The 26,231-nt window shown below is 36.8% G+C and overlaps 1 protein-coding gene and 1 long non-coding RNA gene across 10 annotated transcripts in view; one reads left to right on the top strand and one right to left on the bottom strand.

Moving 5' to 3' along the window:
- Positions 1–26,231, bottom strand: part of OXR1 (oxidation resistance 1) — a 306,299-nt gene that overhangs the window by 75,823 nt on the left and 204,245 nt on the right. The window lies entirely within an intron of this gene.
- On the top strand, positions 68–15,248 carry LOC120595529 (uncharacterized). Of its 3 annotated transcripts, none has more exons than XR_005650886.1 (3): positions 68–1,156; positions 11,694–12,820; positions 13,990–15,248. It is a non-coding gene; the product is annotated as an uncharacterized LOC120595529 (long non-coding RNA). The 3 variants fall into 3 exon arrangements; XR_005650887.1 differs by having other exon boundaries at positions 12,705–12,820; positions 13,990–15,243; XR_005650888.1 differs by lacking the exons at positions 11,694–12,820; positions 13,990–15,248 and adding an exon at positions 10,660–10,826.

A 26,231-nucleotide genomic window follows, 5' to 3' on the forward strand; every position in this document is an offset into this window, starting at 1 on the left:
GACAAAAGTTTTGAAAAGTTTTTCTTGTCGCTGCCAAAGTCCAATCGAGGCAAAACTTAGCTAGTGAAGTAGGTACATTCTTGCTAGAACAGGTACAGGGTCGAATACTTGGCGGCTTTTAGGCAAGGTGGACGGGTCCTACTCGCTCACCCCCGCCAGCCTCCAATGGAGCAGGCCCGCCCCGCCCCGTCGGAACCAACCGGACTTTCAGGACTGCTGGGGAACGCAGTAGAGGCCGAGCCTTGGCCCTGGGGGGGAAGCTGGAAGTGAAAAGACCCCAGGAGAGGCTTTGTTGAAGCATTTGGGGGCCTCGATGGGCAGTGTCAGAAGTTTCTGTGTGGGGGTGTATGTGTTTGTATTAGCAGGAGGCGCATAATCCACGTGAAACTTTTGGAGCTTGTAATTTTGAGGGGCGGAGTGGAGAGGAGGAAGACGGGAAGGTTAATTTTAAGGTAAAATTGCAGTCGTCGTTAAAATAAAACCGATCCAGATAAAATGCTGTTTAGAAGGGATTAGGAGACCAGTTTTGTAAAATAAAGCATTAATAGTCGCGTTTCAAGTCGTTTTGGCATTGTGAACAGATGATAAGAATTTGACATTCCCTGAATCTGGTCCTGTAAGGCAAGGTAATTAAGGGCTTTAGTGTACAACCTTATCCTCCTTTAGGCAGAGAAAGAGCAATAACTTTTGACAGACATTTACTATCCAGTGAGATCTGGTTATTATCTTTCTTTCACATGTGTATGGCGCTCTTTCCCACGCATTATATAAAAACACCCACTTAACTTGGAATTACCAATTAATGTATTTGAGGAAAAGGTTTGACTTACTTAAATAATCATACCAAATAATGGAATCCAATCTTTCTGGAACTTAAGCTTTTTGCCATATCATTAAAGACTATACCCCTTTTTAAAAAAAATTGTTTGATCTTTTTCCCACCATCGCCATTTTCAGCTTAAATTCTTACCAGGTTAGACAAATGTCACCATCCTAACATCAACATCACATTTATACTTCGTTAAAAATATAGAATGTTTGGGCTGTACTCTAGAGTGTAATTCACAGTGGTTGTGAGAAAGGACCCAGAAATATGCATACCCAGCAATCATCCATGTATTCAGATGTGCTGCATGAGAAAGCACTACTCCAGACGGTAAGTGGCACTTGGTTTTTTTGAGATTTCCCTTTGATAAGGACCATTATCATGCTTACCATCACTTCTAAGATGCCAGAGAGGCTCAGTAAGCTTTAACACCCAATTTCAATGACTTAAGTCTAATCTTGATTAATGAATTGAAATGCTTTTTCTAAGCTATATTTTCATCTTGAAATTTGTCAGTAAGCTTGTGATAACCATATTCCAAAGTGTTTGAGTGGTTTATATCTGAATAAATCAGTGCTTTTACATCCAACCTTAGCAGGAACCTGTGCTCTACCCAGTTCAAATACAGTTTTACAGGCAGTTAATCCATCAAACTTTTTCTGCTTCTATTTCATGGAAAGCTAAAGATGCTGGCAGAAAAAAATATGTATGTAACCTTGATGATTAAATGCTTTACAATTTTTGATTTACACTTAGCTAAGCCCTAATGGCTTCGAAAGCCTTTTACTCATAAAATCAGCTTTCTTTCTTACTCTACATTTGTTGTCTGAACCGTCACCATTCTGAAGTTACCAAATTCATCGAACATGTTACTTCTCCTTCTATGTGACTCAGAAAATCATAGGCCCTTAGATACGAATAGTCTCACTTTTCTTCCTTTTTTCTCATCAATCTATGAGTTCATTTCCATATTTTGCCCCAGAAAGAAGGAAGTTTGCTCTCCTCCAAAATTAATTCTGATCTGAGCCTTATAGATGTTGTCTATGCCTTGCTAGCTTTATTATTCCTCTTCGGCATATTATTTTTCTCTCCATTCTGGTTTTTTCCCCCTTATCCTACCTATATCATCTACACAAATCTCTCCCATCTTGAAAAAAAGAGTTTCCTTATATTCCATGCCTGCCTCCTTCAGCAATTCTCTGCCTCATTATGGATCTACAAACCATATATTTCACCTATTAAAATTATGCAATTCAATGGTTGTTAGTCTACTTACACAGTTGTTGAAGCATTATCAAAATCTAATTTCTGAAAATTTCTATCAACCCCGCAAAAAGTTCTTACCCATTCCCACTCCCAGGTGTAGGCAATCAATAATCTACTTTCTGTTCATATGGATCCGCCTTAAATAGACTTTTCATATAAATGGAATCATACAACATCTGGTCTTTAGTGTCTGGCTTCTTTCACTTAGCTGAACGTTTCTAACTCATTCATATTGTAGCATGTATTAGTACTTCATTCCTTTTTATTGCCAAATAATATCCCATTGTATGGATATATCACATTTTATCCAGTCATAAGTTGAGGAACATTTAGATTGGTCCCACTTTTTGGCTATTAGAAATAATGTTGCTATGAACATCCATGTACAATTTTTTTGTGGATATAAGTTTTCATTTTCCTGTAGTATATACCTAGGAGTGGAATTGTTGTTGTTGTTGTTGTTTTCTTTTTTTCAAATAACATAGTGCAAGTTTAAAGTATACAATATGATTCAAGACAGGTATATGTCGCAAAATGATTACCACAACTAGGTGAGTTAAAACCTCCATAAACTCACATAATTACCTTTTTGAGTGTATGTGGTGAGAACATTTAAGATTTACTCTCAGCAACTTGCAAGCATGTAATACACTATTGACAATGAAAGATCCTCAGAATTTATTCATTTTAAAATTGGAAGCAATATCTCACCATTTCCCCCAAACCCCAGACCCTCACAACCACTATTCTCCTGTTTCCAAGAGTTCAGCTTTTTTAAAGATTCCACACTTATGTTAAGATCATACAGTATGTCTTTCTTTGTCTATCTCACTTAGCATAATCCCCTTACGGTCCATCCATGTTGTTGCAAATGGTAAAATTTACTTCTTTTATATGGCTGAATAATATTCCTCGTGTGTGTGTGTGTGTGTGTGTGTGTGTGTTTTATCCAATCATCTAGTAATGGACATTTAGGTTGTTTCCATGCCTTGGCTATTGTGAATAATGCTGCAGTGAACATGTGGGTGCAGATATCTCTTCAAGATACGATTTCATTTCCTTTGGATATACCCAAAAGTGGAATTGCTGTATCACATTATAGTTGTAGTTTTAATTTTTTGAGGAATTCCATACTGTTTTCACCAGTGGTCCAGGGTTCTCTTTTCTCCACATCTTCTCCAACACTTGTTATCCATTGTATTTTTGATAATGGTCATTCTAAGAGATGCCATCTTATTGTGGTTTTGATCTGATGATTAATGATGTTGAGATCTTCTCATGTATCTGTTGGGCATTCGTATGTTATCTTTGGGAAAATGTATACTCAGGCCCTCCGCACATTTTTAAATTGGATTTTTTTTTTGCTACTAAGTTTTATGAGTTCCTTATTTATTTTAGACATTAACTACTTATCAGATAAATAGTTTGCAAATATTTTCTCCTGTTCCTTATGTTGATTTTTCATTTTGTTGACTATTTCTTTGCTGTAGAGAAGCTTTTAATTTGATATAGTCCTACTGGTTTATTTTTGCTTGTCACTTGTGCTTTTTTCCGGTGCTTTTTTTCTTTATTAAAAAAAAAAAAATTGCGAAGACCAACATCACGGAGCTTTTTCCCTATGTTTTCTTGTAAAAGTTTTATGGTTTCAAGTCTCACATTTGAGCCTTTCATTCATCTTGAGTTAATTTTTGGGTATGGTGTAAGTTAGGGTACAATTTCATTCTTTTGCATATTAATATCTAGTTTTCCCAACACCATTTATTAAAGAGATTGTCCCTTCCCCATTGACTATTCTTGGCTCCCTTGTCAAAAATTAGTTGACAGTATACACATGGTTTATTTCTGCACTCTCGATTCTGTTCCATTGGTTTGTCTATTTTTATGCCAGTACTATACTGTTTTGATTACTATAGCTTTGTAATATAGTTTGAAATCAGGATGTGTTCTTTCTCAAGCTTGCTTTGGCTATTTTAGGTTTTTTGCAGTTCCACATTAATTTTAGGACTGTTCATTCTATTTCTGTGAAAAATGCCATTGGAAATTTGATAGGAATTGCATTGAATATGTAGAATACTTTGGGTAGTTCGTACATATTAACAATATCAATTCTTCCAAGCCATAAACACAAGACACCTTTCCATTTATTTATGTCTTCTTATAACTCATTAATATCTTATTAATATTAATATCATTTCTTTCACCTCCTTGGTTAAATTTATTCCTAATATTTTATTCTTTTTGATGTTATCGTAAATGGAATTGTTTTCTTTATTTATTTTTTAGATAGTTCATTGTTAGTGTATGTGAATTCAAGAAATTTTCTAATTTGATTTGTATCCTGCAACTTTATGAAATTCGTTTATTAGTTCTAACAGCCCTTTCATGGAGTCTTCAGGATTGTCTATGTATAAGATCATATCATCTTCAAATAGAGATAATTTTACTTCTTTCAATTTGGATGCCTTTTATTTCTTTGTCTTGCCTAAATACTCTGTCTAGAACTTCCAGTACTATGTTGAATAGGAATCGTGACAGTGGGCACCCTTGTCTTCTTCTTGATCTTAAAGTAAAAACTTTCAACCTTTCATCACTGACTGTGATGGCTTGCCATATATATATGCCATATGTATGACAGTAAGATAACATTATTATGTTGAGGTACATTCCTTCTATACTCAATGTATTGAAAGATTTTGTCATGATCCACTCATTGTTGAAAGTGGTGTTGAAGTCCCCGACTATTAACATACACTGTCTATTTCTCCCTTCAGATGTTAGTGTTTTCTTAACTTATTTAGGTGCTTTGCTGTTGGGTGCATCTATATTTATAAATGTTGTATTTTCTTGGTGGATTATCACTTTTACCATTTTATAATGACTTTCTTTGTCTTTTATTACAGTTTTTGACTTAAAGTATATTTCATCTGCTCTAAGTGCAGCTACCCTTGTTCTCTTCTGGTTTCCACGTGCGTGGCATGTCTTTTTCCATTCCTTCACTTTTAGCCTGTGTGTCCTTAAAGCTGAATTGAGTGTCCTATGGGCAGCATATAGTTGGGTCTTTTTAAAAATCCATTCAGCCACTCTGTGCCTTTCGATTTGAGAATTTAATCCATTTTCATTTAAAGTAATAGGTAAAGACTTGATAAGTAAAGACTTGCTGGTGCCAGCCTATTATTTTTTGGCTGTTATGTAGTTTTTTCATTCATTTCTTCTTCTCTTCCTGACTTTGTTTGTAAATTGATTATTTTCCATAATGGCATGCTTTGATTACTTTCTTTTTATCTTTTGGGTATCTTCTGTAGGTTTTTGCTTTCTAGTTACCATGAGTTTAACATAAAACATGTCTATTTTAAGTTGCTAACTTAATTTCAATGGTATATACTCTACCCTTCTACTCCTGCCCATTTTATGTTTTTGTTATCACAATCTACCTTTTTACATTGTGTATCCACTAACAAATTATTGTAACATTATTTTTAATACTTTTCTCCTTTAACTTTTCTACTAGAGTTAAGTGATTAACACACTATCATAGAGTATTCTGAATTTGACTATATAATTGCCTTTGCCAGTGTGTTTTATATTCTTCATATGTTTCTAGATTACTATTCAAACATCTTTCCATTGCAGCTTGAAGAACTCCCTTTAGCATTTTTTTTTTTTTTTTTTGGTAAAGTAGATCTAGTGGTGATGAACTCCCTCTGCTTTTGTTGGGGAAAATCTTTATCTTGCCTCATTTCTCATGGACAAGTTTGTCACTTCATGAAAATCATGTGATATCTATCTGGAAACTATTTTATAGGATAAAAATGTCAGCACTCAAATTTCTGATGTGATAAGCAGAATCACTGATGGAATCAATAAAGTGAACTGACACTAAGCAAAGTGGTTTTGTAAACGTTAAGAAACAGACGAATGAATCTGTTATTCCCTTAGTACATCTGGATCTCTTGGTGAACCTAAAGCCTAAGTTGGTAGATAGCCAAATCAGTTAAGCTTATCTTTATTCAAAGCCCTAGTGCCTCCCCCCGCCCCCCCGCCCCGACTAAAAGAGTTAGGCTAGCATTCAAATTCCTTATCAGGTGGAACTCTCCCCTGTGACAAAACTGTCACAGAGAGAATGAGTATAGGTTGTTCTTTGGACATAACCATGATCACAACACTGAAGAGTATATGATAAAGATTTAATATGGCCTTTCAATAGAATGGGAAAAGCTTAATATCGATTAAAATCAAATTCCCCTCTAGTAGATGCCAACCCTGGATATAATCATTATAAACCCTACTAAAAACCAAGTAACTTTTTCTCAATTTGAAAGTGTCTAAAAAGTGTTAACTACCACACTTGTCAGAAATAACATATATAGGTAGTCGAGCACGGACCCAAGAATACAATCACTGAGAATTATAATAAAAATGTAGGTCACAGTAACTCACATCAAGTTACCATAGAATTATTTCAGGACTCCTTTTATATTTTATCAAAGATTATAATTACAGTTATATAATTACAGCCCCAAATACTCCGTACATGGGATGTGGAAGCTTCTGACTTTGGATAGTTTTACTTAGTTCACTGAACAAGCACCATTTATGCCCAAAGTTGTGAAAACTTAACAAGGCTTTAAAAGTCTTCAGGACCACTAACTAATCAAAATCTCCAAAGAGGAGTATTACGTTATGAAGACGAACATTTACATTCCCCTTCTGCTATAGATTTCTTTCTACTGCAAGTTTCTTCTCTTTATACCGCCTATATTCTGTGTGGGGTTGTAGTAGAGTGTGCGTTTCTACATGCAGGACTGTATGCCTACCTTATCTCTATCTTTCTGGACTCTTCCTCTCTAATCTTGGCTCCCTTCTCTCTTAACTTTTATATTAGGTCCTTACATGTTGCTACTACTTCTTATTTATATTATTGATATTTCATGTTCTTAATCTACACAATCTTTATATATTCAATGCTTTATTTTACGATATTAATTTTAGGTATTAATATTAAATATTTTAAAGTTATATAATATTAAGTTGTATTTTTGAAGAAGTTTTGAGGTAGAATATATTAGAAATAATTTCTCTATCTTTGCTTTGTGTTTTTTTTTAATTATACCAGAAAAATGTAAATGCAAAAAGGAAAAGAAAGAGCAAAATAATTTGGGAGAAACCTCAGTCCAGCTTCAATCTATAGCTGGTAATTAGGTGGTTTTTGTTTTTGTTTTGCTCCTGTTGGTGAGGGGGTGGGGACTGAATCCTGGGCTCTGTCAAGACAAAATGAAGCATGGCAATAAAAAGAGAATGTATCACACATTTCTGAGAGGCACTGCTGGGCAGCAATGCCAGGTTCTTATCAATATTCCACTTATTTCAGCCATGGTACATGAACAGCAAACTGATAAGTGCTGAGCATAATATTTGAAAGGAAGAGAACCCAGTCCTCTTCCCAAAGTGTATGGGGGTTCCCTGACTCCCCACCTCCGCATCCCAAACACCATTTGGGAGAGATGCTAATAGTGCCAGGTGAATCAGCCAAAATAGAGGCAGATGTGGGAGGAGAAACTAAAACCTGGATGGTCATTCCTTAAGTGATTCAGCACTGACCAGACAGGTTTATTTTACAAAAGAATCATGCACTGGTCATTTTCTCCCAGTGCATGCAGATCTACGCTTAACTATTGGTCTTCCCAGAGGCAGAAGACACAGCAATATAATCAGATTCTGAGCTGCCCTGTCAGGCATGAGGAAAAGTTTGACCATCTTCAGCAATCTCTCAAGATGAAAGCAGGTCACGCCCACCTACCATTCTCCACTGCCTATCCAGGGACTCCTGCTGGTGCTGAGCTGGCTCTCCAGTCAACACCATGGGCAGCCATGGACATGCAGAACATTTATTGAATAAAGTGAACAGGACTGGTTGGCAGCAGTCACTCTGTACCTACCTTACTGGTTTTCTGGGAGTTGAAGAAGGAAGGGGTTGGGGGAAGATTCTTAAAATATACAGAGACATTTACAACAACATTGTTCGGTGCTCATATTGAGCTGGTCCTGCTAATGCATTGTATGAGATATGAGGGCATGCGCTTTTGTTTGCTCATTCAACTACATGTTGTGTGACATGAAACCTCCCTGCTTCTAGTTTCTTCCCTCTTTAATTCATCTCTGACACTGCAGCCCGGGTAATCTTAAATCCGCAGAGTTAACTGTTGCTTTACTTCTACTTTGTAAACACTCTTGGTTCATAGCAGTAGTTTATTATTGATAATGAGAATCAGTTGTGTAACACTTTTTAAAATGCACATTTCCCAGCTATACCCCAGAGATCCTGATTCCAAGGTTGTAGGGTAGGTCTCGGGAACCTGCATTTTCTGATTATGAAACATGTTTGAGACCTGCTTCTTCATAGTCCTCCCATAGATATGAATCACACATTAACTTCTGAGATAGGGCCATGAGACTAGGACCACATTAAGCAGAAGTGACGTATGTGCTTTTACACTCATGTAAAGAATAGCCTCTGTTTTGTACTCCAGATGCCTCTGTCTCTGCCTCAGCAACCAATGAATGCTACCTAGCTACAAGATGGTGGGGCCATCTCCAACAACCTAGATTCCTGACAAACTACAGGGGTCAGAGCCCCTTGTCCCAACCTCAACCTGAATTGGACATGTAATATGAGCAAGAAATAAATCAATAAATATTTATTATAGCAAGCCATGGAGGTTTGGGGGTTCATTTAGCACCATAGCATAAACGTAGCCAACCCTGATACAAGATTTTTGCAAATGCTTAATTTATTTTTATCACGTATGCCAAATTAATATATTGATTTATGTTGTCAAGTTAACACATTTTTGTTTTTCAGGCCCCTCTTGCCATTTCTATATTCTGAGGAGTTTTCTGAGATTGCAAAACTATTAATTTTTTTATCAAACTACGTACGTGAATAAAGATTTTCATTACACAACCAAAAGCCAGTAAGCAAATAACAATGAGTAGAATGCTGAATCCATCATCATCTATCGCTCTCAGTTTAAAAATTCAGTTTCATGTGTATCAGCCTGTCTTTTGATAAATGGCTTTATAATTATAAAACATTATAAATTTGAACTTATAAAACACGCGTACTCATAAAATACCATTTTTATATTTATATATATTGGTTTTGTGTAAAACTACATTAGAACAGTTTAAAAAGAATTGCTTTTAGAGTCACACGCACAAAAAAATCTCAGTTCTCTTTCGCATGATGCCCTTAACGTTTTAATAATAACCCTATTGGACCTGAGAGGAGGGCCTTGGTGTTCATCTAGTTGAGCCTCTTATTTTTACTGCTTTGTTAGCCAAGGCCCAGAGAAGTCAAGCAAGTTTCTCAAGGTCACACACTTGGATAAGAATAGAGCTGGAAGAACCCAGGGCCACCACAAGAAGTGCTCCATCTTTGACCTGAGCAATTAATTGTGACTCTCAATTTGCCCAAACATGTTATGAAGTGGCATGATGTCTCATAAAGTATTATCCAGATGTGAAAGCCAGGTCAAACTATTTATTTTTGAGGTTAAGCTTCCCCATACATGAAATAAGAACAAAAAAATGCCTTTTTATAGCTCTGTTATGATTAGAAAGGATACCATATATGTAACGTGGTAGGCCTGTTGTTCTTTGGCCTTAAATGAACAACCTTAGATTTATCACCTTCAGATTTCAGCCTGTACTTCTAGATCAGTGTTCAGCAAAGTATGGCCCATGGGTCGCCACACCAGTTCATTTATGTATTGTCTATGGCTGCTTTGGGGATACAACAGCAGAGAGGACTAGTTGTGACAGGGACCTTATGACTCAAAAGTCTAAAATACTCTCTTGCTGTTTTCAGAAAAATTCAGCTGACCTATATTCTAGATTGTTGAGATCCTTTTGAAACTACTCTTGATTCCTTCATGTGCAATAGCATTCAGTATTTCTTTCACTAAGTCAGCCACAAATTTGTTTCTAATCACAAATTTGTTTCTAATCAAGTTTTTCATAATAATTTTGAGACATGAGCAAGGAAAGTCACATGGCATAGCACAAGAGACTGCCTTCATGGTTAACAGTGATTACCACTCACTGGACACAGTTATCAGAAGAAATATGAACCCACTAAATGATACCATCACCCAGTTCTCATTTATCAACGATGCCATGTATTTGTTAAATGCCTTTCTAATATGCAGGAGAAGAGGAGGTACAGACTGCAAGTCATCACTGCTTTTTTCCTCCTAAGTGGTTTCAAGCCTGTGTTGTTTCTATATCCTTCAACTCCATTTCAACCCCGTTTTTGAAATTTGAATTATTCATCTAACTACGGTTTTCTGGTAGATGTCTTATTATCTGGGTAGACACTAGTTAGCTGTCACCAAACTTGATTACCATTTTCGTGGGCCTGCTACATTTCTCTGCTTTTTTTTCTGTGGGGGTGTCCAAGAGACTTGAGTTTTAGCCAGTGGAGGGTTATAAAAGTGATGTGTGCTGCTTCCAGGCTGAGCCCACATGTGCATCCCACTGGTGACTCTCCATGGTCTTTTTCTCCACAGTCTAAAAGTAGATGAGCATGGAGACCTGAGAAGCCATTCATTAAAGATGACAGAGCCACAAGATAGAAGGAACCTGGGTCCCTGAACCACCCTTAGAGGACAGCCACCCACTAATCAGGAACATTAATTTCAGACTTGAACAAGAAATAAACTCTGATTGCATTTAAGCCATTATATATATTTTGAGGTTTGTTTGTTATAAAAACGAGTGTAATTTTCACAAATACACTATCACTTCTATAATATTACTACCAAAGTTTCTGTGATCACATATGAAAATTTATTGATAGCCCAGTTTTCTGAACCAAGAGGTTAATAATCCATGTACAGTATATCATCACCTATTTTAGCCTATGAATTTCCACTTCGCAGTTTTTGTTGTGTATTTTCTAGTAGCTCATTCTTGAGAAAAATAAAGCAAAATAGGTGTTCTGCCTTTTAGCAATCTGTTAAACACGGCATATCTTTCTCAAAAAAGACAGCCTTACACTTCCTTCTTGTTCTCCTTTTTGCTACGACTTCCTTTTTCACTGAATGGTCCTGCTGTAGTTAGCTAGTTTTTTTAGTGTTTCTAAAATCCCACCCTGTGTTTTGGCCGTTTTGACACTTTTTAGTTTTATGCCATCCTTCTACTTGTCCTTAGAATATGTCCTTCCCACTTCTAAGAGCTAAGGTCAGAAAATATCTTGTCAAGTCAGGCTGGTTTCTCCCCATTTTGCTTTCTCATTAAGACTATTTGTGACTTTGTTCTAGTCTTTGAAATTAGATTAAAATGTCTTATTTATCGTCTGTCTCTCTCTACTAGCATTCAACAAGGACAGGGACTCCCTTCACTGCTTAGAACATGACCTGGTACAAAGTAGACATTCAGATATGACATTTGTTGAATGAATAAATGAATCATGTACATCTTTTCTCTAATTTTGATTCCAACCCACTTGTGTACAATCCAAGCATCAGATGTAATTAAGTCACGCTCACTCCCTCTCTTCATTATTCAGGAGTACCGATTATTCTATACTTTTCTCTCAAAGAGGGGTTCTCAGCTTTGCTATACATTTCAGAACTTCTGTGGAGCTTTTGAAAATCCTACTGCTCAGGCCACACACTCCAGATCACTGAAATCCAGATCTCTCAGAGGAAGGATATGGACATCAGGGAGGACACCCCCCAGGTGATTTCAATGTGCAGCCAAGACTGAGCATCACTGCATGGGTCCTGTTGTTTCCTTAATACAGTCTTTGTTAGTGAAAATTAAGCTGAGAGACCAGTAGATATTATGACAGCATCTTGTGAGGGACCGCTAGACAGTAATAAACATACCAACTGTTTACTACACCTGGGATCATACTAAGAGTTTTCCATTCGTTATTTCCTTTAGACCTCACATTCACCCTGTGAGGGAGGTTAATGAGCCGTCCTTTGGGAAAAAGGTTACTGGGCTCTTAAGGAAAGCAACACTGCCAAACAGGTCAGTCAAGGGTATGCTGGGTGTTTGCTCTTAATTTACTGACACCAATAGCACAGCAGTTTTCAATTATGGGCAATTTTGCCTCCTAGTAGGGTTACTAGATAAAATATAGAACTCCCAGTTAAATTGGAATGTCAGATAAACAACAAATTTTTAGTATAAGTCTGTACCAAACATTACACAGGATGTACTTATACCAAAAATCTATTTGCTGCTTATCAGTAATTCACACTTACTTAGGCTACCTATTTTTACTTGCTAATCCGGCAGATCTTCTCTCGGAATATTTAGACATTATCATTATCACACTGAGGGTGTGGAGTTTGGCATCTAGTAGCTTGAGGCCAAGGATTCTGCTTAAGATCCTATGATGCTCAGGACAGTCCCCACAACAAAGAATTGTCTAGTGCCCAGGTAGAGAAACCCAGATCTAGTAGATGTTGAGAGAGATTAAGCACTCCCATAACCACATCATGCCTCTGGCAACTTTTATAGTCTGTCTTATTTCATTGTCTTCAGAAAGCCTTATTTTCACGCCACTTCCTGACATATCTTTCTGTGCTTTCTCTTTCAGCCCCACTTTCATTTACAGCTTCAAATTAGGACAAGACACCCTACTACTCTCTGAAGTCCTCTTTGTACCAATTTGACTTAGCTGCAATTAGCACAGAGAAATCTGGGACTAAGAAGGTGTGATAAAAACCCATATGGCAAATATAGTTGCGTGCAAAATTGTTTCTTGCTAAAAGGACGATGCTTCTTTAGCTAGCAAATCTATATGTTATGAATGCCATTAGCATGATGGCAAGTATCTGATAACTACCTTGCAGATGTTATCTCAAAACTTTAGTAAATGATGCACTGAAATGAATTCTACCTCAGTTATTTTATAGAACGTGCATATTAACTTGTCATAAATAAATCTAAGTAAATTTACTTTATAATGTGTATATTTTCTAATTTGATTTTGGAACCTGTAAAAAGCATAGGGTGTACTTGGTACAAACATTTACTATTTTTCAAGAATCTGAGCTTAGCACTGAATTTGAATTTCAAAAGATTTAATTTGTCTTTCTTAGATGTAACTTTAATACACTCACTTTAGGGTGTTTCTAGAAATTGTTTGCAAGGTAACAGATGACATTTTATGTCACCCCCGATTACAGCTTGAGTTAATTCCCAAAGATAACTTGCTATTCAAGATTTTATATATATATACTTATTTCTTATTATTTTTTAATAGAGGATTACTGTGCCTTAAAATCATCATATTCACTACTTATCCCTACCAAAAAGAAGAGATCATGAGTTTTAGATAATATAAAAAGAGCTCTGTCCAAAGGTCCATTTAAAGTCCCGATAAGGGTTATCTGCATTAACAAGGGGTGATCATAATTATCACAAAAATCTAATACACGGTTAATTAAAATATACATGCACATACTTGTATTGTATGTGTCATACAGTAGGTCCTTAATAAATATGAATTCTTTCCACTCCTCCAAAGTTTGATATTGTTTATAAGATGTATATGTGGAAGTATGCATGTTAATAGTATAAAGAGAAAAAGAAAAAGAAACAAGGGGGAATGCCTTCATAAACATAATACTTTTTCCTTTGCTATACCAAAGATAACCCTACGTAGGACATCCACGATCTTGGAATTCCTGGCAGTGGCAGATGGCCGGGAGGTTGCAAGATTTTATATACTTGCTCCCAAAAGGCTCTATGACTACCTTAGTTACACTAACTTACCATGCTAATTATTTGTTTATGTGTCTGTCTCTGAAACCATTAGTATGGCTGACTATCTACATAAATATGACTTTACTACTATACTCTTTTCTCGTTCATTCCAGAAACATCCTTCATGACGTATCAACTCTCTGGAAGAAAGCATCAACCAAGTTTATACACCAGAACTCTTTGAACCCCTTGCTGTAAAACCCTCATCTTATTCTATGAATTCTAAACTACCACATCACGATCCTTCCTTACTCAACCCTAAGTCGTTATATTAAAAGACCTGCCTTAAATCGAACTTCGAAATCTTAAATATCCCAACTATTACACGCCCCCCTGCCCGCCTTCCTCCAAGGCACTACTAAGGCTCTGGTGAAATGGTATTCTTCTACCTCAATAAACTCAGTTTTATCTTACCTAAAAGTGGTTTTACTGATATTTTGAGGGCCAGCTTTTTGACATTTCCATCAGACTGTGAATTCCTAAAGGGCTGGGTCTATGTCTCATTAATCCAATCTGTAGTTTTTTTACATGATTCCTTTGGGCAGGTGGTTCTCAAAATGTTGCCTTCAGACCAGCATCATCTGAAATCTTGTAAGAAATGCAAATCCTCAGGCTCAACCTCAGCTCCACTGAATCAGAGGATGAGTGGAACCCAGCAATGTGTTTTAACCAGCCCTCCAGGTGATTCTGTTGTACTCTAAAGTTTTAGAACCACTATAGATCATAGCAGATGGTTAATACAGAAGAAAAGTACAGAAGAAAGGTGATGAGTGTCAAAGGGAGGTATAGTAATTCCTATTTAAAGTAGATGATGTACAACAGAGCTTCTTAGAGGAAGTGACAATTTATCGGGAATTTAAATGATTAGTAAAATTTAAGAGTATGTATTTAACTTTGGCTGAATAAAGTAGGGTTAAAGCATGCTTGGTTGGATAACAGAAAATGTTGTTGGAAAGAGGCTGAAGCTAAACGGTAAATGTCTGCCTAAGGAGTTTGGCCTTCCTTCTGTCTATATTAAGGAGTTACTGACAGTATGATGTACTTAGAGATATAGCATTATAAGCTGGGGGGTCGGGGATGGGAAATCTGTGCTTTAATGAAAAACTATGCAGTGTCAAAAGTACAGTCCTCTGGATTATCTGATTTTGAAGCTAATTTATAACTCTGTAAATTGTAAAAGCTATAGCAATGCATAATTCTTGTGTTTAAACAGAGACATTCTTGTCTATGCAAACTCTGTCCAATAGACTTTGAATGGACTCTGTTTACCAACAGGGGAAGAACGTGCCTCCATCTGCCCATTCGTTTCAATAATCCTGATCTATAAATACATCTGTTTGGATTCTCCTTTGAATTGGTTGTAACCTTACTGGTTCTTTTATTAATAATGAGTTAAATAAAATATTTAATGTGTTCATTTTTATGTATGTCTTAATTTTCCCTTTTTTGGGGGAAAACTGTCCTTACGTAGTACCCTCTAACCGTCTTATTTCTCTGAAAGAACGCATTTGGGATATACACACATGCACATACACACGTATTAAAGATCTTTCTTTTGATGTTATTCTTTTACAATAGCAAGAAAAAAAAATTGCTATATTTATTAATTTTTTGGACCATGAAACTTTGCATTGTGCTTCCTCTCAAATCTATAGTTATAAAGGCATTTTAGCTCTTTTGCAATGTTCTGTTTTATGATAATTTAACAGTGGCAACGAGTTTAGGAAAAAGAGCAAATTATTCTAACTATAATTCTCTAGCCGATAATATATTGTGCTGTAGCAGAACAAGCTGAGAAGTTCAGGGGCGTGTGGAGTATGTTCGTGGAATGCCAAAAGATCATGATTTCACTAACTACCAGGTATTGTTTGTACTGACTGAGGGCTAATGAGAAATACAGAGAATTTTATGTAGAGGCTGCTCTTGCGAAGGTAATAAAGAGTCTAGATGACTGGGTATCTATTAGAAAGAATAAGGAGAGAGAGAAAATAAGTTAGGTGTCTACACAATTGAAAATTCACACACATCTAACGATGCGGCGTCCTGTAAACAGCCTCTCAGGGGCATAACCCGAATTAGAGAAGTGCGAGGAGCAGCACCTGAGTGTCAGCAACTCTGATTCAGGCAGAACCAAAATTTCCTCTGCTCTCCTATTACTCATTTATTTCTCCTGATATATGTCTAAAGGAAAATCTTAAGTGCTCTGGATTATTCCATAAAACTCAAACCAATAGACCCAAATATAGTACCAAATAAGAAAAACTGCTTGTGGTTAAAATGGGAAGATTTCTGGAAGCAAATTCTTGCTCATCCACTGACTCTATAAACACGAGGCACCTACTAAACCAGTCAGGCGTTGGTTGTTCATCTGTGAACACTATAATGTCTACATCTAAGGATGCTGGCTGAGTTTATTAGTCTTGGAGAAGCATTCTCAGGTTTCTATGGGAAGGAGCCAGAAAATATAAAACATATTACCACAAATACTGCCATTTTAATAAGCTACGAAAGTGCTTGGTTTTTCTTTTTAAGAGCTTGTGGAATTCTCTTTTGCTCCCTTTTCCAGAAACAAAAATTTATATTCTTTGCAATGGGTAAGTACATTAAGGGTTTATATGCTTTTGAAAGGAATGCCTTTCTAAATGACAAATACATACCAGCTCAAAGGTTTTCTTATTGATCACATAACATCAAAAGGCTTTAGTCTGCACTTACAAGCATAGACTCTCAGCAGAGTGAGATCAGTGCAGGACTCTCTACTCAATGTTTGATCTGGATGAGTAGGTAGCTCTGCATTCCATCAGTTAACCATTAGAGTGAACTGCCAGTGAAGACTTCCATGAGGAGAGGAAATATGGGGCGAGAAGAAAGATATCACTGCTTTTTCTTTTTTTTAAAAAAAAAAAAACAACACAACTAAAGCATTAAATCTAAGATTAATGGCCCAGAGTAGTCACAAAGTATAACATCTACCATAGAATCATTTTTGAGAAAAGAAGCTTGACAGATTTTTTAGGTCCTCTGCCTTTTATGAGAACTATAGCTAAAATTGCCCCCAGACCAATGAATTGGTCCTATTTTTAAAATTGTGGAAACAGTCTCTGGCATCCTGTTAAATGAGTAACTCTTTTTACTATAAGAAACTTCTTTCTTTTAGTATTTTTAAAATTTCTAGGACATAAGTCATTTATTTTGGTACTTAAAAATATGAAAAATTCTAACATTCAAAAGTAGACAGACAAATAGAATGACCGATCAAATAGATTCAACAATTTCCAAGATTTTGCCACATTTGTATCACTGACTGCTATTTTCTTTGCCAAAACATTTTACAGTGAATTCCAGACATATTATTTCACTCCCACATGCTACAGTATACATGTCTAAATTTTAAAAGATCTAGAGGAGAGAAAAAAAATGGCATAGATGATAGAGGCTCTATTCATCTCTCTGGTGACCAAATCAAAGTTGTGACGGAAACAAGGAGCAGCAGCAAGGAAAAATCACCTGGGACCTAGAGGAATAAGCCATACCACTAGGGAGAAATCCAAGAAATCACCCTGCAATGGCGAAAGATAAGATAGGGCAAGGACATGGGGCTGCCCGGTCCCCAGCAGCTGAGTGAGATGGAGGCTGTGGCAGTGGCAGAAGCCTCTTAAAGGGGCCGCATCCGCGAGCGGATTTTTGCGGTGACGGACCTGCCCACTGGGAGCACCAGTGCCCGTTTGGCTGTGCGCAGGGGGCACGAGGGATTTACAAGGAGATGTTGTCGGAGTGAGGGTCAAAGCAAGACTCACTCAGTATAGAAATGCCGGTGGTATCCATTGTACCCTGTTGAGTCCTCCCCACTCCCAGTGCGTCGGACATAGCGCCACCATAGCTGTGATATCATCAAACTGGATAACAGAGGTCGCTCTGCCTAGAGGATTCCCTGAAACCCCGCCTCCCCCAACTCGGGCCCCACCCAAGCCACATTCAGGTGTAGCCTCAGCGAATCAGGTGCTCCTGCTGAGCAGCGCCTAGACTCACCCTGGAGGCAGCTGGTCTCAGTTTCTGGTGTGGCCTTTTAAGACAACTATAAGCACAGTATCCGTAGATTGCTTGCTGAATCCTGACAGGTGGCCCCGGAAGGGTAGAGACTTGGGCTATGTTTGGCCTGCAGCTGAACCCCCCTCAGGACTGTGCCACTGGACACCTATTTCACAAATCCACACCAATAAGACCGGGAGACTTAGGAGCTTTGCTTAGTACATAGAAACAGATACGGAAAGGCAGCCGAAATGGGAAGACAAATAAGCAGGAACCATATGAAAGAACAGAACAGAGACCAAGATATAATGGAGTCAAGTAATCTAACAGATGCAGAGTTCAAAACAGTGGTTATAAAGATGCTCAATAAACTTTTGGGAAATGTAGAGAACTCCAACAAAGAGATAAAAATGGAGATGGAAATTATAAGAGGTAACCAGTCTGAAATGGAGAACACATTATCTGAGATCAGAAGTATATTAAATGGAATAAACAAAGGAATAAACAAAGTGAATATAGAAGAGGATCATGTACCCTATCTAGAGAACAGGAAAGCCAATCAGGACACTCAAACAGAATAGCAAGAAAAAGATGCCAAGACTATAAAGATGATTTAAGGATGATATGGGATACTATTAAGGCTCCAAATATTCATCTGATCAGTGTAAGTGAAGAAAATCAAGATGTTGAACAGCTATTTGAAGAAATAATGATGGCAAACTTCCCTAACCTGGTGAAAGAAATGGACATAAAACCCCAGGAAGCTCAGAGGATTCCAAAAATCAGGGATCCAAAGAGGCCCACACCAATACACATCATAATTAAAATGCCAAAGGTTAAATACAAAGAAAGAATTTTAAAAGCTGCAAGAGAAAAACAAATAATTACATATAAGAAAACACCCATACGACTGGCAGCTGATTTCTCAAGAGAGACTATGCAGGACAGAAGGGCCTGGCAAAAAATTTTTGACAGGATGAAGATCTGGGATATACAACCAAGAATAATTTATCCAGCAAAGCTATTATTTAGAGTTCAAGGACAGATAAAGAGCTTCCCAGACAAAAATAAACTAAAGGAATTTATCACCACCAAGCCAGAATTACAGGAAATGTTGGAGGGACTTCTTTAAGAAGAAAAAACATGTATCGAAAACAGGAATAAAGAATGGTAACAACTACATTCCTATTAATAAGTATCTCAAGAATTAGTACTCCAACTAAAAGACATAGTAGATGAAAGGATAAGAAAACAAGACCCCTATATATGAAAAGAAAGAGAATGGGAAAAAATATTGCTGTAATGAACCTTGAAGGTATTTAAGTCAGAGAATGATAAACACTATGATTTCACTTATATGAAGAATTTAAGGAATAAAAAGAACAAACTAATCAAAAACAGACTCACAAATATAGTGGACAATTTGGTGACGGACAGAGGGGAGGGGCAATTTAGGGGACTGGGAGAATCGGGTGAAGGGTTAAAGAAGTACAGATTAGTAGCTGATAGATGGTCACAGGGATGGGAAACAGGGCATAGGGAATGCAATTAGCATTAATACATTGGCTAGGTGGAGGGTGAGGGGAGGGTGGGAGTGATTGGGGGAATCATTTTGCTAACCAATGTACTATATACTAGAAACTAACTAAACTTTAAAAAATGAAGAATAAAAAAAAAGATCTGGACATTCATCATTAACCATTGGGTGCCATTGTAATATCTAATGAAATTAGCACTTATTTCTTTGTAGAACCCAAGACCTAGTCCATGCTCAATTTCCCTGATAGGCAAAAACGTCTTCTTGCAGTTGGCTTGTTGACTTGTGATCCAAACAAGGTCTACTTCTACATATTACAAATGGGTCTCCAGGCATCTAGACCAGTGCTTCTCCACTCTAATGTGCAAATGAACCTTAACATTCAGTAGGGTCTGGGGCAGGACTTAAGATATTGCACGTCTAACAATTTCCCAGGTGGTACCAGTGTTACTGGACTCAATGTGGCCTATACCCGGAGCTATAAAATCCTAGCAAAGGCACCACTGGATTTTGTTTATTTGTATGTTTTTTTTTGTATGCCATTGGCTTGTTGCATGACATTATTTAACTTGTACCCCTTCCATTATCCTTACTTTCTGTAAATAATGTTAGTTCTAAAACCTTGAATAGATTTAAGCTCACCTTTATTTTTAGTGAGAATATCTTAAGGAATGTTTTGTGATTCAAGTAACTATTCAATCTGCATGACTATCATTCGTTTCATGGTGATTGTAATGTTAAAGAGCTGGCTCTAGAGTCAGATTTCTATTATTTAATTCCTACCTGCATCATCTACTATGTGTATGACCTCAGACGAGTTCATCTGACCAAGTCTCAGTTTTCTCATCTGTAAAATGGGTATAATAATAATATCTCTTGTAGAGTAACCATGAAAAATGGCCCATGGCAAGTGTCAATAAATGCAAGCAATTACTGTTATTGATTTTGTAATCTATTTTCCTCCAATAATATTTCAGTTTCTGGGACTTTTTTTCTAAGTCCTAAATCTAGCTTTTCAGTTCTTTGTTCACTTTAGGCTCTCCCATAAATCAGCTGTAGCTTTCCTCTTTTGTGCAGTGAAGGCCACAGATCAAGGAGGATGCTAAGAGGGAGTATATTGTGAGTGTTTGGAGGATTTCCTTTCCATGTTTTAATTTCTCTTTCAGGTTATCATGGCTTATAAAGCCTACAGATAAGACCGTTTTAAAATCTTACATCAATTCACCCAAGTCTTTCAAAGAGTATTTGTTTTTGATAATTCATCACAGAAATTTAGGAAATAAAATTGCACAATATGAAATGGTTCCAAATCAACCATCTTAATTGATAATACACAACTAAAGGAGCTTGTCATTCATTCATTCAAATTCATTCAAATCCTATATAATATAGCCTTTTTGTGTGTTATCAATAATAAAGGCATGTTGTGATAGGAAGACTGGGGTTTAGTTAGTAAATCTTCAAGAGATTACTAAAGTTGAGCTGATGGGACACTTTAATATTTTCTTATCTTTGTAAAATAGGCTTCTGAAATTTGGAAAGAATCCCCAAATTAAACTTCATACTTTGGGAAATCTAAGAATCTAAGGAAGAAAGCCTAGGACAATACAAAACAGCACAGTACATTCTGAATTTTTTATGACTGACTATATGAACATAGCACATGATTTATAAAGAGTCTGTAATTGTTAAGTTGAAGCCATGACTTGTAAATGATTCCCTTCCTTATAAGAAATTCCATCAGCATGGAGTAACTTAGAATCATCGTTCATAACAAGGAAGTGATGGCTCATAAGATCAGGGCCAAAAATATATTAGGCAATGAGCCCAACATTGTTCTACACTTAGCTCTTTTTTCTTTTCCTTTTGAGCTTGATTTTCTCACATCATTCCCATGGGACTCTAAATATATTTGTTTCAGAGATGTATTCTCTAAGTTTAATGAGATGGAGAGTAAGATAAGAAGGTAGAATTGGCAGAGTACTAGGACCAAAGCAAAATAATTGAAAGGAATATTTCAAAAGTCAATTACTTTTGAAGAGTTACTTGTAAGATAGCCATACGGTAACAGAAGAGTAGTGATACTGCCATAATTTTACTATTTCCAGACATTTAATTTCATTTAGCTTGAAATTACTGCTTAAAAGCTAAACATAAAAAGGAATTAGATAAAATAAGACTACTCCGAAACAAAGTAACACTTTAAAAACATATTCAGACTGGAAGCCATAGCAGTTTTCGAAAATTCATCCATATAAAGATAAAAGGCACAGAAAAAGTGTTATGTAATCAGTCACGCCAAAAATGGATGACATTGCAAAGCTAGGTATGTACTTCTGTGATACCACTTGAAGGTAGTATCTGTTTTTCACTTTATGTGTAAAAAACACTATGTTTCTCCCTAAACCTTTTAATATGATCTGAAGAGGAGGTCTAATTGAAACATGTTGCATCTTCCTTCATTTTTAATATTTGCATGATCTAAATCTCCTAGGAAATCTTCTGCCTTCCCAGTCTGTATTTAGGTTTAGGGAATGTATCAAACATATTTTCTTGATGAGTACAGATATCTTCTGTCTTTTTGTCTAGGCTACGAACTAAAATATTCCCAGAACCTCTGATTTTACTTGTTTCCAAACTGCAAGTATTTAGCATATTTGTTTGCACTGTCTCCTGATGAGGGGTATATAAGTATTTAAAGTGTTAAAATAAATAGCAGACATAGCAATCTCTTTCGAACAGGGGACTAAAGCTTTACTGAAGGGATTTTTCAGCGGTGGTTAAATCACTGTATCAGTAATATGTCGCCGAGTAAATTTGTGTTGAAATCATTGAACACTTATATGTTCTTATTAGAACCAAACCTTTCTTGGTAGACTAATTACAATCTCTAATGACACGATCTAGCTTACTGCTGGCACGCAGCATCTGTCATACAATAGTACTTATTTGTTGAATGAATTAAATAAATAAATATTAACAGAACAAAATGAAAACATATTACATGTTCACTAAGTGCTCTTGATCTAGACTCACATCAGTATGATACTCTACCTTTTAAAATTCAGTTTATAAGTAGATAAATACAAAATGAGATGCATACACAATTTGAGGGTGAATATTTCTGAAGACACTGCATTTGCCTTAATTTCATGCTCCATCCATATGAATGAAAAACACAGTTGGTTAACATCCTCACATAACGCTATCAAGAATCACTATAAAACAGTTGAGATTTTGGAAAACGTCAGTTTGCAATTGTGTATGTGTAAACTCCAGTCGAAAACACTTCAAACACTTCGAGTCACCCAGTTCTCGTTTCTGCCCCACATCTCTTACCACTCGCACATTCATCCTCTCTATCTTTCATTATTGAGCCAGTATTTGGAATTTTAATCAGTATTTTCTCTTCCTCCAATGACTTCTATGCTTGATAACCATTTCTCTTGATCCAGAAGCATCTCCCTTGCTCCACTGGTTCCTTGTCTTATTCCAGGTTTTACACATCAGGTCAGAAAGCACTTCATACAGCAAACAGCCAGAATCCTCCAAAAGGAACTGGTATAATCTTTTCTTGAGCATAATGCTACAGATTATTTCCAGCAATCCCAATTTAACTGTCTTGTCTGTTTACTGAATATTGGTGTAGTTGTGATAATGTACAAGCAAGAAACCTATTGCTCCCTACCCGTATCCACCATGCCCCGTGGTCATATGATAGGTACTGAACGGGAGAAAACAATCCAGCAGGCTAAAAACAAAAGAACACCTCTGGGTAGTGGTCTCAAATCTTTGAATGAAATAAGTACATTATTAATTGTAAATTTATCCTAGCTTTTAAGAGACAGGGTGTTTCAATTAGCTAGTACTGTTGCTATAGCGTTCTGCTGTTCCTGATATCTTTATGTGATAGATTATCTGGCTCTTTCTGAATGTGGATCTATAAGAGAAGGTAATTGTATGGATGGCTTCAAGATATTAGCTAGCTGATCTCTGATTTTTAACTTTAATTCTCCGATTACATAGAAATAGCTTGAAACAAAATATTTTAACACATTTTTCTATCAGAGAATACATTTCAACATGGAACACTGTCTGCCTAACAAAGGATAAATGTTTTTTTCCTGAAGTTCTTGTAATCTTGAATACAAAAAAAAAAAAGATCAGTGTTACACCATTTGGTTTACTTTCAAATTTATCTCCTACCCCCACGTCTTGGTTCAAAAAAATTTTTTTTTTCCTAACTAGCTATCCACATCAGGGATTCTCAGAAGTATTTTATTGTCCTATACAGACTTATCTGACCCAACTTTCCAGAGGCTGAGACCGCACCTGGGGTGCACTATGACTGGTCAAATGGCAAGAGTTCGTACAGTTCATGGTCTATAAGAATAATTTGTGGTTGGTATATTTTAAGGCTAAGTTTTTATTACATATTGGTGTATTTTTAAATGCCCAACATGGACTTTTAGAAAATTTATGCTTCTTTTACTCTGATGACCAAAGAAGTGGAAAGGTATGCAGTCAAGTCTCCTTCAAATACATACAACCACTTCCTTCCTATTACCTTCTTAATTAAACTATCTTATATTTATATACCACTTTTAGCTTTTTGATTTGCTAAAACCCTCATTTATTTTCTCCTAACCAGTGCTGGAGGTTGGGGAGCAGCACCAAGGAGTTAAGATAGAGCAGATATTCACGATAACCATTCAACAGATAAGAAAATGAGATACAGGCAGAGCAATAATTACTTAGTGAGTATTAGGAAGAGACTGTTAAGTACCTACTATCCATCCTTCTTTCTTCCTGATTCTATTTGGAATAACAATGTATTTAGCAAAAGGAAAAAAAAAAAAAGCTAATTTTTCACTTCCTTTTTCTCAGTAGCCCTGTAACACAGTTCTGGACATTGAGATGTGAGGTGAAGTCTGTTCGGGTTTCTGGGAAAGGTTTTGCTTCACTCACACAAGTACTTCTTCCTGCCGCCACCTCCCTCCTGTCTAGACAATAGATGGGTGGCGAGAGCTGTAGCAGCCCTTTGAGAACCATGAGGAAAAGGCTAAGAACATTTCAGAGAGACTGAGCCTTGACATCCTGACGCTATACTGTGACTGCCTACTTCCAGACTCCTTTTCACAGGAGAAAAATAGAGCTTTATGTATTCAGGTGACTGTATCGGGGGTCTCTACTCACAGACCAGTGCAATTCGTCACTATCCCAGCAGGAACTTGAATTTTCGTTCTCGGTTTCCAGCTCTGCCATCTTTCCATTGTTTGTTTTAGATTATGGTGTCTGATAATTCCTAGACTACATGTTTGACTTGTTCTTATTCCTAGCAGGAATATCACCAGGAGAAATAGCACTCAACATCGAGTCCTGGAGCATAAAAACAAGGGTAGTATCACATGCTGGATTTTATTATTTTGAATTTTTATGAGTTTATTTGAGCTAAACTGATGACATATGCCAGAGAGCAAGATCTCAAATGCTCTCACATCTTGGATTTTAACTGGTTACCTCTATAGCACTAAGGAAAAAAAAAAGTAGCCAAAGATTGTTTTTGGCATTTCATTCATACACACACACACACACACACACATATACATATATAGATAATTTCTCATTAACATATATATGATATATATATATTTCTCATTAATATATATATGAGAAATATATATATTTTTAAATGAGATTCTTTTGCCTCCTGGCACTTAATACCCTTTGGCATCTACTATCAATTCCTATCTAGGCCTGCCTATTGCTAATGGTTGCTTAAGCTCTCAGTTACACTTTCTTCTACCTTTCTACAAAAAGTCAACGCTGATGTAAGGAGAAATGTGGAAATATTATCACTAAAGTGATTTATGGGATGCAAATATCATTTTAAGAGGGTATCTACAATTTGTAAGAGGGACCTGTAAATCCAGTCGAACCTCTGAGATTGGAAAGCACCGAGTGAGGGGTTTCACTGGTCCTCCTCATCCCATCTCAGCAGCTCCTCCTCTCTGCAACTCGCCCCCTTAAACCTCTTCTCTGCTCCCTCCTCCCGCACCAGCACAGGTAGCCACATGGCAGAAAGCAGGGATCCGGTTCTCACTGTGAGGACTGCTGAGTCCTAGAATTCGAAGAGTGCTAGAAACAAGGAAGGCACGGAATGTGTTCTTGATCATCCCATACATTTAAGAAATACCCTTAGTAGACATTGTAGCTATGTAACACATTTTATTCTAGGTAATTAGACGTTCCCATTTTACTGTATTGGGGGTGGCTCCATAGTGTAGTGGTTAGCACGTCTGCTTTATGCATTTTACTGTATGTTTGGCATGCTATTAAACCCTCTAATAAATATTCTTCCCTGTATCTTCCTCTTTTCTCATCTGCTGTCATGTTACCTGGTGTAAAAAGTCTACTTCTTCTTTCAGCTCAGTCTATCATAATTTTTGTTCCTTCCATGTGCATATCAGTTCTGTTATGCCTATCAAGTGAAAAACAAATTTAAATAAAATAAAACCAAGCACACTCCAGCAAAAGACTTGGTTTTAGCCTCCGATGTATGACTCACTGGCTTAACGGTCTTGGGCATAGCATTTGCCATTCCTCTGCCTCAGTTTTCTTAGCTGAAAAACGGTGAGGTAGATTCACCAGGGGAAGGTCCTTTTTAGTTCCAAGATTCTATGATTTAAGCCCATGTTTATCCACACGTCATTAATCTTTGCAACAACCTTACTGGGAGGAGTAACATTATCTCGGTGTTGCTGATGAAGAAGCAAGAGGTTAAAGGCG

This window comes from Pteropus medius, unplaced genomic scaffold, assembly GCF_902729225.1.
Source record: "Pteropus medius unplaced genomic scaffold, Ma_sr-lr_union100, whole genome shotgun sequence".
Lineage (NCBI taxonomy): Eukaryota > Metazoa > Chordata > Mammalia > Chiroptera > Pteropodidae > Pteropus > Pteropus medius.